This window comes from Stegostoma tigrinum, chromosome 15 (genome assembly GCF_030684315.1).
Source record: "Stegostoma tigrinum isolate sSteTig4 chromosome 15, sSteTig4.hap1, whole genome shotgun sequence".
Lineage (NCBI taxonomy): Eukaryota > Metazoa > Chordata > Chondrichthyes > Orectolobiformes > Stegostomatidae > Stegostoma > Stegostoma tigrinum.
The window spans coordinates 73,165,449-73,178,108 of NC_081368.1; positions in this window are offsets into that span (position 1 = coordinate 73,165,449).

The window sequence follows — 12,660 nt, forward strand, 5'->3', positions numbered from 1 at the left end:
CAGAGCAGTTGCAGGCAAGCTATGTGGATGGCACAAGACAAGCAAGGACAGCATACAATACAAAATGGCCTTTGTCTGCACTGACTATCCAGACAGCTTCCCTGTAAGCCCACATTCACCATGGCCAATCCACCTAACATGCACTTCTTTGGACTGTGGGAAGAAATCAGAGCACCCAGAGGAAATCCATGCAGCTTAGGGAGAATATGTAAACTCCACACAGACAGTTGCCCAATACTAGAATTGAACCCAGGACCCTGATGCTGTGAGGCAGCAGTCTTAACCACTGAGCCACTGAACATACAGTGGCCAATCTCCTGGCAATAGTGGCTCCAAGCAGTGGTGGGAGTACAAAATATTTACCAAGTATTTTCCACCCCCTTCCAACCACTTCAGAAAAAGAAAAATAGAATGCTGAATTCTGAACGAATAAGCGTAGGATAAGATTTTTGATCTCTCCATGAAGTGGAGCTCTGTTTCAATGTTGAATTTTCAAAAAGAAACAAGTTGTACATTAATTCTATTCAAAAATAAAACAAACATTGAAGTTGCATATGAAACCAGGCAAATCAATTTGATAGCACTAAATCAAAGTCAATATTCCATCAAAATCCATTTGCCTAAAGTGGCCAGGATCCATTTTCAGATTGAGAGTCGACATTTCATTTGACTTCCTGCAAGGGATCCCTCATCTCCCAAAGTAACTAAAAAGGAAAACTGGACACTGATCGAACATACAGCCTGTTTCAGCAACTTACATTTAAATAAGAAATGTATCCAAATATAGTTATGTCAGGTTGCCAGCGCCTGCAGTGTTTTGCTTTTATCTGTATTATCATAAAATCTTTAAGGCAGCAAAACATCTCTTGGCACCTGATCAAAAAATGACTGGATAAAATTTGAGGTGAAACCATGTAAAGAGATGTTGGGGAAGTGACCAGAATTTTGCCTAAAATGGTGGGTTTAATGGATTATCTGATAGGAAGATGTTATAAGATAAATCGTCTACATTGCTCATCACAGTGTAATGTCCGTCTGATAGATTTGCTGCCACACTCTCTTTCCTGGCTGGGATCTCCAGTACCTGATTAGTCTGGTGTTGTACAAGAAAACCACTTGGTAGACCAATCCGATTTTTAAAAAGATGTAAAAACCAAAAGAACTGCAGATGCTGTAAATCAGGAACTTAAACAAAGTTGCTGAAAAAGCGCAGCAGGTCTTGCAGGATCTGTGAAGGAGAAAACAGACATATCATTTTGGGTTGGGACCCTTCCTCAGAAATGGGGGAAGGTGAACGGAGCTCGGAAATAAAAAGAGAGTGGGGGTTTGGGGCTGGGGAAGATACGGGTATGGGTATAGGTGAGTGCAGGTAGGCAGTGGCGGGGATTAGTCAGTGGGATGGGAAGAGCAGAGAGGTGGGAGAGGAGATGGATAGGTCAAGGAGGTGAGAATGAGAGGGAGAGTCAGTCATGGGATAAGACCGGGGAGATTTTGTACCTAGTAAAGTCCACATTGAGATCATTGGGTTGGAGGGTCCCAAGGCGGAATATGAGGTGCTGCTCCTCCGGTTTCCGGATGACATCATTGTGACACTGGAGGAGGACCAGGATGGACTTGTCATCCAGGGAGTGGAAGGGGGAGTTGAAGTGGTTCGCGACTGGACCTAGGCTACTCCTCCTTTCACCCACATTCCAGCAAGAATGCAATCCTGTACTCCCAATTCCTCCGTCCCCACCGCACCTGGTCCCAATATGAGGTGTTCCACTCCCGAACATCACAGAAGTTCTGTATTTCAAGGACCGCAACTCCCCCTCTTCAGTGGTTGAAAACGCTCTCGGCCACATCTCTTGAGTTTCACGCACCTCTGCCCTCACACCCTCTTCCTGCAATAAAAATGAAGACAAAATCCTCTCATCCTCATATATCACCCCACTAAACTCTGGTTCAATGCATCATTATCTGCCACTTCCACCACCTGCAATTTGACCCCACAACCAAGGATATATTTCCCTCCCCACCCCTATTTGCCTTCCATGGGGACTGCTCTCTCTGCAACTCACTCGTCCATCCCACACTCCCCACTAGCCCCACCACCCCAACATCTTTCCCTGCAAACGCAGGAAGTGCTACACCTGTCCCCTCCATCCCAGTCCCCCAAAAAACCTTCTAAATCAGGCAGATGTTCACCTGCACATCATCTAATGTGATCTATTGCATCCACTGTTCCTGATGTAGCCTCCTCTACACCAGTGAGACCAAGCAGAAGCTCGGAGACAGTTTTGTACAGCACTTATGCTCGGTTCGTGAGAAATGACAACACCTTCCAGAGATGAACCACTTCAAATCCTCCTCCCACACCCTGGCCAACATGTCTATCCTGGGCCTCCTCCAGTGTCACAATGATGTCACCTGGAAACTGGGGGACCAGCACCTCATATTCCGCCTTGGGAGACTCCAACCCAATAGTCTCAATGTGGACTTTCCTAGCTTGAAAATCTCCCCATCCCCAGCCTCATCCCCTGTCCAACCCTCCCTCTCATCCCCACCTCCTTGACCTGTCAATCTTCTCTCCCACCTAGCCTCTCCTCAAACCTCAGTGACCAATCCCCACAACTGCCTACCCGCACTCACCTATTGTCATCCCACATACCTTTCCCAGCCCCTCTCATCCCTGCCTCCTTGACCTGTCCATCTTCTCTCCCACCTATCCGCTTGTCCCACCTCGCTGATCAATCCCCACCACTGTCTACCTTCACTCACCGATCACCATCCCACCTGCCTACCATCCTCAGCTCCAACCCTCCCTTTCTATTTATTCCAGAGCCCCCTTGCCCCTCTGCCATTTCTGAAGAAGGATCCCGACCCAAAACATCAGCTTTCCTGCTCCTCTGATGCTGCCTGGCCAGCTGTTTTCCTCCAGGTCGTGTTATACAGACAGAAGATGCTAGGACAATTTATGAAAGTGGACATTATCTGAGTACCTGTGAACAGCATACAGAAAACCTATAAAGAATGGATTGTCTTTGTCTAGAATGTTAGATTATTCCTGTTCTTAACCATTGACTTGCAGAATCTGACTCATAGAGATGGTCAATGTATGCAGTCTTTAGATTTTGCTTTGGGTATCACACTCCTCAGACCTGCCACTCCTGTACTATTTATACAAGGTAACAAAGAGAGAACCTGCATGAATAACACCTCATGATCCTCACTAGGGGTTCAAGCTGATAACATGCAGAGCTGCCGTTCCACAGAGGCCCCTGTGCCACTGGTCAACCTCTGCAGTCAGCTGGTGTGGTCAAAGACCATAGGCTAAACAGGCTTGCTTTAGGATACCCTGAAAACCCTTCAAAATCAAGTCACTCAGATTGTACTCAAGAATTGAAGATTTGGGATCACAGGGGTCAGAGGAATGTTATTGATATCTCAGCCATGGGCTATACCCTATCAAAGTGAGTCAGGAGAAAGATGAAGGATTAGACAAGAATGGGATCAGCATATTAGAAAGCTGCTAGCTAGCCTAGCGTGACTTACTAGATCCTGTTGCTAGGCAACATTGCATTGTGATTGAAGCCAGTGTATTTTTTTCCTCTTTGATTAAAAACACATTTTTCAACACAAAGCCCGAGCTGTAGTGGGGGGAATCTCCATAAGCAGAGTGAGTACAATTAAACTGAAGCAGGAGAATACAATGCTCTCTTTAGCCCCAGGGGCGAAATAATCACTGAGGGGTTAGAAATACTTTCAATACCAAATGTACAAGAGGTAATGCAATCACACTCTTGTTCTCTGTCGATCAAACTCTAAGAGTAATTTGTGAACATCAAATTTAAACACCCACAATCTGACACATGCCCACAACTTTCACAGGCACAGAATCTGGGCATACAATCAAAAATCAATGCACACGCTATCGTGGGTTTGAGTCAATAAATGATACAGCACAAGAGGAGGCCATTCTGTATATTTTGATAATACTGCCACTTGAAAAGCTCTCCAATTAATTCCACTCTCACTACTCTTTTCATTTAGCCCTACATTCTTCCCCACTCCTCATTTCACATAATTATTCAGTTCCCTTTGGAAAATTTCTACTGAGTCTGCTACAAGCTCACTCTCAAGTTTTACATTCCAGTTCAGCAGCTGACTGCATCAAAAACATTGCCACGTCATTCCTTTCGGATCTTTTCTGATGTATCATAAATCTGGGGTTTTGGTTACAAAGTTTGTCCTTCCCTACTATACCAAAGCAGCTCCTAATTTTAAACACCTCTGGTCAATCCTTACAGAATCCTCTCTGCTCGAAGGGAGCTAAAATCAATTCCTTCAGTCTCTTGTCATGACCAGATTGTATGAAGAGAAAACCAAAGAAACCTGGATTCTTTTCCATAATTTCAATTTTATATTTTGTTTCTTTTTAAAATAGTCAACTTTGCTGGGCTGATAAAATGGTACAGGCTGATCGCAGGAACATATTTCCAGCAACTTCTGAAGCTTCTGCATTGTGTAGGCATTTCAGCTGAAACCCACACATCGAAGTCAGACGAACTTCCTGCTTCAAAATAGCTCTGGACAAAAGAAGCCTTATAGAACTCTAGAACTTTAGTTAGGCAACACTTGAAATATTGTGTACAGTTCTGCTTACTGGACCCAAAACATTAACTCTGTTTTTTTCCTTCACAGATGTTGCCAGACCTGCTGGGCTTCTTCAGCAATTTGTTTTCGTTCCTGATTTACAGCATCTGCAGTTCTTTCAGTTTTTACCAGAAGGATGTGGATGCTTTGGAGGGAGTACCGGAAAGATTTACCAGAATGTTGCTTGGTATTGGGGATTTTAGCTATGAAGAAAGGTTGGATGGAGTGGGTTTGTATTCACAGGAACGTGGGAGGTTGAAGAGTGACCTGACAGAACTTTGCAAGATTGTGAATGGCATGGATAGAGTGGAAAGTATGAGGTTTTTTCTCAGCGTAGAGGGATCAATTTCTAAAGGGCACAGGTTCAAGGTGCAGGGGTAGGGGGTGGGGAGGGGAGGGGGTGAAGTTTCAAAGAGGTGTGCAAGGCAAGTTTTTTACACAAAGGGTAGTGAATGCCTGGAATGCACTACCAGAGGAGGTGGTGAAAGCAGACACAACAGCAGCATTGAAAAGCACTGGGCAAGTACTTGCATAGGAAGGGAACAGAGGAATACAGATCTTTTAAGTGAATACAGTTTTAGTACAGAAGGGGAAAATGTGTTGATGCAGGCTTGAAGGGCTGAAAGGTCTGTTCTTGTGCTATATTGTTCTTTGTTTGTTCTAAGACCTATTTTGGTAAAATGAGCATTAATGCCTTTGCATTTACCACGTGACTTTGGAAACTCTAATAGGGGAGGTAAACTACACTGTTAGCCTAATAATCTGCCAATTAGCCAATTCAGATGGCCCATCATAGCCTGAAATACCTGGCCTTGTCGCATGACTGAAATCAGAGCTGTTTAAATGTTTAAATTGCTTAAATGCGCAATTCATGGATTCTAAGTCAGTTGTGGTTTGATTTCCAGAAGAACATTAGGACTCCAAACTGAATTGGCAGCCTACCTTAAGATTCTCCTACAAGGAGAAACCATCGGATCCAGCACGCTGAAGAAACTAATATAGGACACCGACTTCCAGGAGGTTGTAACTCACATGCACCCATTTTTAATATAGGGATACTTATCTAAAATGTGTAATTTATAGCTGATTTCAATTTCGGTCCTGACTTCCATAACTTCCTGGATGCTTACGCATATGGATGGAATGGCACAGTAATTACCCCATGCCTTGAATGTTTTGTAAATAAATTCTATCTTTGTCTTCATTGAAAAGAATTTTGTGCGGGTTTATTTCAAGAACTGAAATCTGGGTACCAAGGTTTGAGGAACCTTTGGCCTACTTCAATAAGGGTTGAGAGTAAAAAAAGAAAAGAATCAAACAATACCAAGCCGTCTCAGGTTCAAGAAGGGAGAACAATCATAATTTAAAATCACTCCCATTGTCTATTGTCTATTTTACAATTTAAGCTTGGTATCTCTGATCTCATTTGTATAACAGGTTAGTATTGCAGCAGGAAATTTATGAATCAGTAAACCATTTTGAGGTCAAATTTGCTCCCATTTCCTTTTTAGTTAGGGTCAAGGTCAGCTTACACTGGACTGTAGTCTCCTCCCTTGGATCGGCTAGAGTGAGGATCAGGTTTCCACTGTAATATGATCTTTCTTTACAAACTGGTGCCTCTTTCAAGGCTTATACTCACGTGTGCTCCTTGTCATATTTCAGCAGTTAAACTGATCATGGGAATCAGGGTAAATGTTGCAGCATTTAAAGGGATGTAGCTGATAGCAATGGTTTTATCATTTTGAAGAGAAAGGGATTGAGAACAAGTCACTGCAAGAAAATGGAACTTGGGGGTTCATGATTAGCGATCCCATTCATACAAGTGATAAGTTTCACAGGTCATTCTTCATGAAGGGAAAGGTAACAAATGTGACTCCACTGTTCCAGACTGGAGACAAAAGTAGGAACTACAGACCAGTCAGCTTGGCATCTCTGACAAAGAGAATGATCAAATCTATTACGATGATGTAATAACAGAGCACTTAGAAAAATCACAAATTAATTGGGCAGTGTCAACATGGATTTATAAAGGGAAATTATGCCTGCCAAATGTGTCAGAGTTATTTTAATGATTGTATAAAGTGATGAGGATAAAGAACAATCTATAGATGTAGGGTATATCTTTCTTCTGTCATGGGGTGTAGGTATCACTGACAAGGCTGGCATGTGTTACTCATCCCTAATTGCCCTTGAACTGTATGGCTTGTGAAGCCTTTTCAGAAGGCAGTTAAGAGTCAACCACATTGTTGTGGGTCTTGAGTTACATGTAGGCTTGCAGATTTCCAACTCTAAAAGCCACAATGAATGCAGATGAATTTGATTTGATTTGATTTATTATTATCATGTGTACCAAGATACAGTGAGAAATGTTGTCTCATGTGGTTTACAAACAGATTGTACTAGACAAGGCATCAGGGTAACAAAACAGACTGCGGGATAAAATGTTTCTGCTACCAATAAGATGCAGAAGACAGATCAAGATTAACATTAAAGAGGTCCATTCAAAAGTCTGATAACAGCAGAGAAAATGTTGTTCTTGAATCTTGAATCGTACCTGGAAACAAACATTTATAGAGGGTGGATGAGAGTTAACCGGGGTGGGAGGGGACCTTGATTATGTTGAAAACAACAAATGCTGGATTTCATAATGGGTCAGATGGCAGAGAGAGAGCTAGCTAGCATTTTAAATCTATACGCCTATTCATCAGATTATGTCGGTTGCTTTCCCAATGCAGTGGGAAGTATAGATGAAGTCACTGGACGGGAGGCTGGTTTGCTTGGTGGGCTGGGCTGTGGTGATGACTCTACTTCATTTCTTTCAGTATCAGGAAGATCCGTTGCCATACCACATTGTGATGTGATCCGTCGATAAAAATTTGTAAGAGTTTTTCTGGATATGCCGAATTTCCTTAGCATCTTGAAGAAGGAGAAGTGTTGTTGTGCTTTCTTGACTGTAGAGTCAACATGGGTGGACCAGGGCAGATTTGTTAGTGAATGTCACTCCCAGGAACTTGATGCTCACAGCTGTCCCTACCTCAGCAACATTGATGCAGATATGGCCATGATGCCCACTCTGTTTCTTGAAGTCAATGATAAGCTCCTTCATTTTGCTCATGTTGATGGAGAGATCATTGGCTTTACACTATGCCTTCAAGCACTCTATCTCTTGCCTGTTCTCCATCTCATCATTTGTCTGAGATCAAACTTACAATGGTAGTGTTGTTGGCAAACTTGTAGAGTTCATGCAGAATTTGGCCAAACAGTCATGCATGTATAAGGGAACATTGTAGGTGGTTGAGTATACAGCCTTGTGGGCCCCTTTGTTGAGGATTAATGTGGAGGAAGTGTTGTCATCTATCCTTACTGACTACAGTCTATTGGTCAGAAAGTCAGAATTAAGTTACAAAATGGGGAGGAGAGACCTGGGTCGAGGAATTTGGAGATGAGTTTGTTTGGAAATATGGTGTTGAAAGCAGAGCTGTAGTCAATAAGTAGGAATCTGACACAGGTATCCCTGTTGTCCAGATGTTCTAGGGATGAGTGTAGGACCAGAGAGATGGCATCCACCATGGACCTGTTGTGCCAGTTGACAAATTGCAAAGGATCATGACAATTTGAATTTTTCTGAACAAGGGTCTAGGCCCAAAATATTAGCTTTCCTCCTCCTCTGATGCTGCTTGACCTGTTGTGTTCATCTAACTCTACACCTAGTTATCTCAGATTCTCCAGCATCTGCAGTTCCTAAAATCTCTGAGGCAATTTGTGAGGCTGGAGTCGATGTGAGCCATGGTCAACCTCTCAAAACACTTCATAATTTTGGAGGCCAGAGCCACCAGGGGTGGTCATTGAGGCAGGCTGCCTGAGTTTTTATGACAATTGAAAATGGTTTTCTAGTTAATGTCAACCTTTCTTTTTTTTAAATTACAGATTTATTAATTAAATTCAAATTTTACCATCTGCCATGGTGGGATTTGAACCAAAAACCCATTCACATGGAGGTTGGGTTACTGGTCTAGTCACATTGACATTACACTACTGCCTCCACCAGAGTGGATTTTCAAAAAAATACAATTGATATGGTGCTATGTACATAGGTGGCTATTACACGTGTAAAGCTCATTTTTTTGGGGGGGAGGGGTAGTAAACTATTGTAGTAAGGGGAACTTCTGAATAGAAAACAAAGCTTAGGACCCAAAAAAACGATATATAACTGTAGAGATGTTGCAATGATTAGTGTTACACAATCTATATTAATGATTTAGATAAAGCAGCTGTCAAAGTCATTTGCAGCAAGGTGAAAAAACAGACAACAGGCTCTGCTGCTGAGTTGGCACCAAGATCTAAGTAAAGAAAGATTAAGGAACGCTGGAGTCACTTTGGGTGCATGGGTGTACAACTTGACACAAATACATCACTTTGTATGCCAGTTCTGTGGTCTCCATTAATCTCTGAAAGCTTTGATTATTTATGTTTCTCCTGTACATGATCTTGAGGGGAGCTGATCACCGTAATGACTCAAACGTGCACGTCATGTGGAGCAATGCAAACAGTGCTGAGGCTGTGATTCTCCACTGTCCTCTGGGAAAAATATCAACTCTGGAAAGCAGGAATGTAAGCTGGATGGTTGGGTTTCAGGACTCAATCAGCGTAGTTTAGTTCCTGTGCACCTCATTGAGACAAGAATGGCCTTTGCAAACTAATCGTGAGTCTGTAAGATGAGTAAGATGTAAGATCTGCTGTAAGAGGCGTAACTCTATTCTGATGTTCTGACCAGGAAGCTGAAAAGGAGGTTATTGTTGCAAAGGGAACACATTAAGTTATAACTAATAGCAGAAAAAAACCAGAAGAACACTTAAAACATAAATCACACATTCCCTGGAGGACAGGAATGTCTGCGCCATAATTGCCTCACAATTCAGAGTCTGCCATTGAAAGTCATTCACCTTCAAACTGAACTGTTCTCAGGTCCTCTTGAGCCTGTCTGACTCATCTCACCACCGTCCTGGATTCCTCAGCTCCCTCAGTACCTCTATCAGACTCCCCCTCTTCGTCATGGAAAGTAGTTGACAGATCCATGTCCCGCTCTTTAAAATTTTCCCTCCATCATTAAGCTTGGTTATAAAGGCTGCAGTGAACAATCATTGTTCTGAAGACCCTGTCCAGTGAGGACTCAGAAGTGTTCCTAAGTGGTCCAGGTAATAGACGCAAATCTTCAGAAGAGCCATTGTCTGTTCGATCGTTTAACTGTGGGCTGCATTGTGCCACTGCTTGCCATCAATCTGAACGCTTCATATTGGGGTCACTTGCCATGTCTTCTGGGTTGCTGCTTGTCATCCACAAGCCAATGTTGGAGATGATGTTGATGGGGGAGGCACAAACATTGAAGCAGCCTGGGAAGGATGCAGCATGTCACATTGTCACAGCTCCCTGGACTGTGGCAGCCCATCTTTAGGAATTGCTGCCTGTGTTCACATATGAGCTGAACCCTGAGGATTGAAATCCTATCCTGTTTAGCAATTTGGGTGGATGATGCCAGGCTGCTCTGAGTATCACATGAGCAGCCACTGACCCCTGTCTCCAAAGATGACTGTGAACCTGATGCTTTGGGCAGCTCAGTCAGTGGTGAACTGGACAAACTATCCTGCATTCCTGTAATTCAATAAAATGAGCTCCGATCAGGAGATACCACGGAGCTCTTTAGCTGTGGTTTGAAAGGAGTCAGTGGCGAGGTCATTCATTGTTGCTGTGATTTTCAATGTCACAGGCATCATGCTGCCTCCCAAGCTGAGCAGCAGTAATTCTGCCTGCACAAGGTGACAGGCACAGTAACAATGTCTCAAGACATGTGAAGGTATCTACAACACTGCAGTACGCGCATCTGCAGGGAGCAGCAATGTCACAAATACACCCTCTCAAAGTGCACCCTCTGCCATAAGCCACGTTCTCAATACACCCCTGCAAGTATACCCTCACCCACCCTCTCCCTGTATATTTCTCTTCACATGCCCCCTCTCCGCGCATACCCTCTCTCCCCCATGCCCCCCGCTTAACATGGCCGAATGGAATTATCAATGGACTGTTAATCCAGAGACCCAGGTAATGTGCTGGGAACATGGGTTTGAATACCGCCATGGCAGATGGTGGGATTTAATTTCAATAAAATATCTGGAATTAAGAGTCTAATGATGACCACAAATCCATTGTCAATTGTTGGAAAAACTCATCTGGTTCACTCATGTCCTTTAGGGGAGGAAACTGCTATCCTTACCTGGTCTGGCCTACATGTGACTCCAGACCCACAGCTATAGATTAGATTAGATTCCGTACAGGGTGGAAACAGGCCCTTTGGCCCAACAAGTCCACACCGCCCCTTGAAGCATCCTACCCCGACACATCCCACTATAAATGACACCCCTGAACACTACGGGCAATTTAGCATGGCCAATCCACCTAGCCTGCACATCTTTGGACTGTAGGAGGAAACCGGAGTACCTGGAGGAAACCCACGCAGACACGGGGAGAATGTGCAAACTCCACACAGACAATCGCCCGAGGCTGGATTCGAACCCGGGTCCCTGGTGCTGTGAGGCTGCAGTGCTAACCACTGAGCCACCGTGCCGCCCTATGTGGTTGAATCATAATTGCCTTCTGGGCAATTAGAGATGGGCAATACATGCTGGCTTAACCAGTGACGCCCTCATCCTAAGAATGAATATTAAAAAAAATCCCCTTCTCAGTACATTCCATTTTAGTACACACTGTCTCAGTATAACCTCTGTGGGTATGCCCCCAACTTGGTTTTCGCCCTCAGTACACAACTCGTCAGTATACCCTCATTCAATACTTACTCTCAGTTCATGCCCCTCTTCATACACCGTCAAACAGTCCGTCCTTTCTCAAATAACCTTGTCTTGATACAACTGCTCTCGGTATGCTGCTACCTGGTCCCGTCACTCTAAGTAAGAGGGTCAGGTTTAGACGGTGCAGTACTGATGGGGTTTTATTACTCAGGAATGATGTATTTTCAGAGAGAGAGTGCTGCTCAGGAAGGGTGTTAGGCTTTAGGGGTGCTGCACTGTTAGAGGGTCAGTACTGAGGGAGACCACACTGTTGGGAGGGTTGGTGTTGCCAGATTACTGTAGTCTGAGCTGGGTTTTTGAACACACCTTTTCCTCATTTTGCCTAACATATTTGCGCCTGTGAACAATACTCCAGCAGGCTGGGGTGTTAATGAGTGTTTATGACATGCTAATGAATGCAAAACAGGTTCGCAACAATGAAGCTTCTGGGAACTTAATATCAATACTTTAAACCTGCCTTTAGGAAAGCACATTTTTGCCAGCTACCCAATTAAGTTCCTCCACTTGCTCTTCGTATAGATCAGAGTGGATTGGAAAGATTCCACCACAGACTCTGATTCTCCCTGCACAAAAATAACCAGACATGCCGAGCGTTTCTAGAATCTTCTTTCTATATTTTAGATTTCCATTATCCACTATGTTTTGCTTGAGAATTTGCTTGCTGAAAGAAGACAGAGGGTGGTGGTTGATGGGAAATGTTCATCCTGGAGACCAGTTACTATTGGTGTACCGCAAGGGTCGGTCTTGGGTCCACAGCTGTTTGTCATTTTTATAAATGACCTGGATGAGGGCGTAGGAGGATGGGTTAGTAAATTTACAGACGACACTAAGGTCAGTGGAGTTGTGGATAGTGATGAAGGATGCTGTAGGTTACAGAGAGGCAAAGATAAGCTGCAGAGCTGAGCTGAGAGGTGGCAAATGGAGTTTAATGCGGACAAGTGTGAGGTGATGTACTTTGGTAGGAGTAACCGGAATGCAAAGTACTGGGCTAATGGTAAGATTTTAGGTAGTGTAGATGAGCAGAGAGATCTTGGTGTCCATGTACACAGATCCTTGAAAGTTGCCACCAAGGTTGACAGGGCTGTTAAGACGGCAAACAGTTTTTTAACTTTTATTAATAGAGGGATTGAGTTCTGGAACCAAGACGTTATGCTGCAGCTGTACA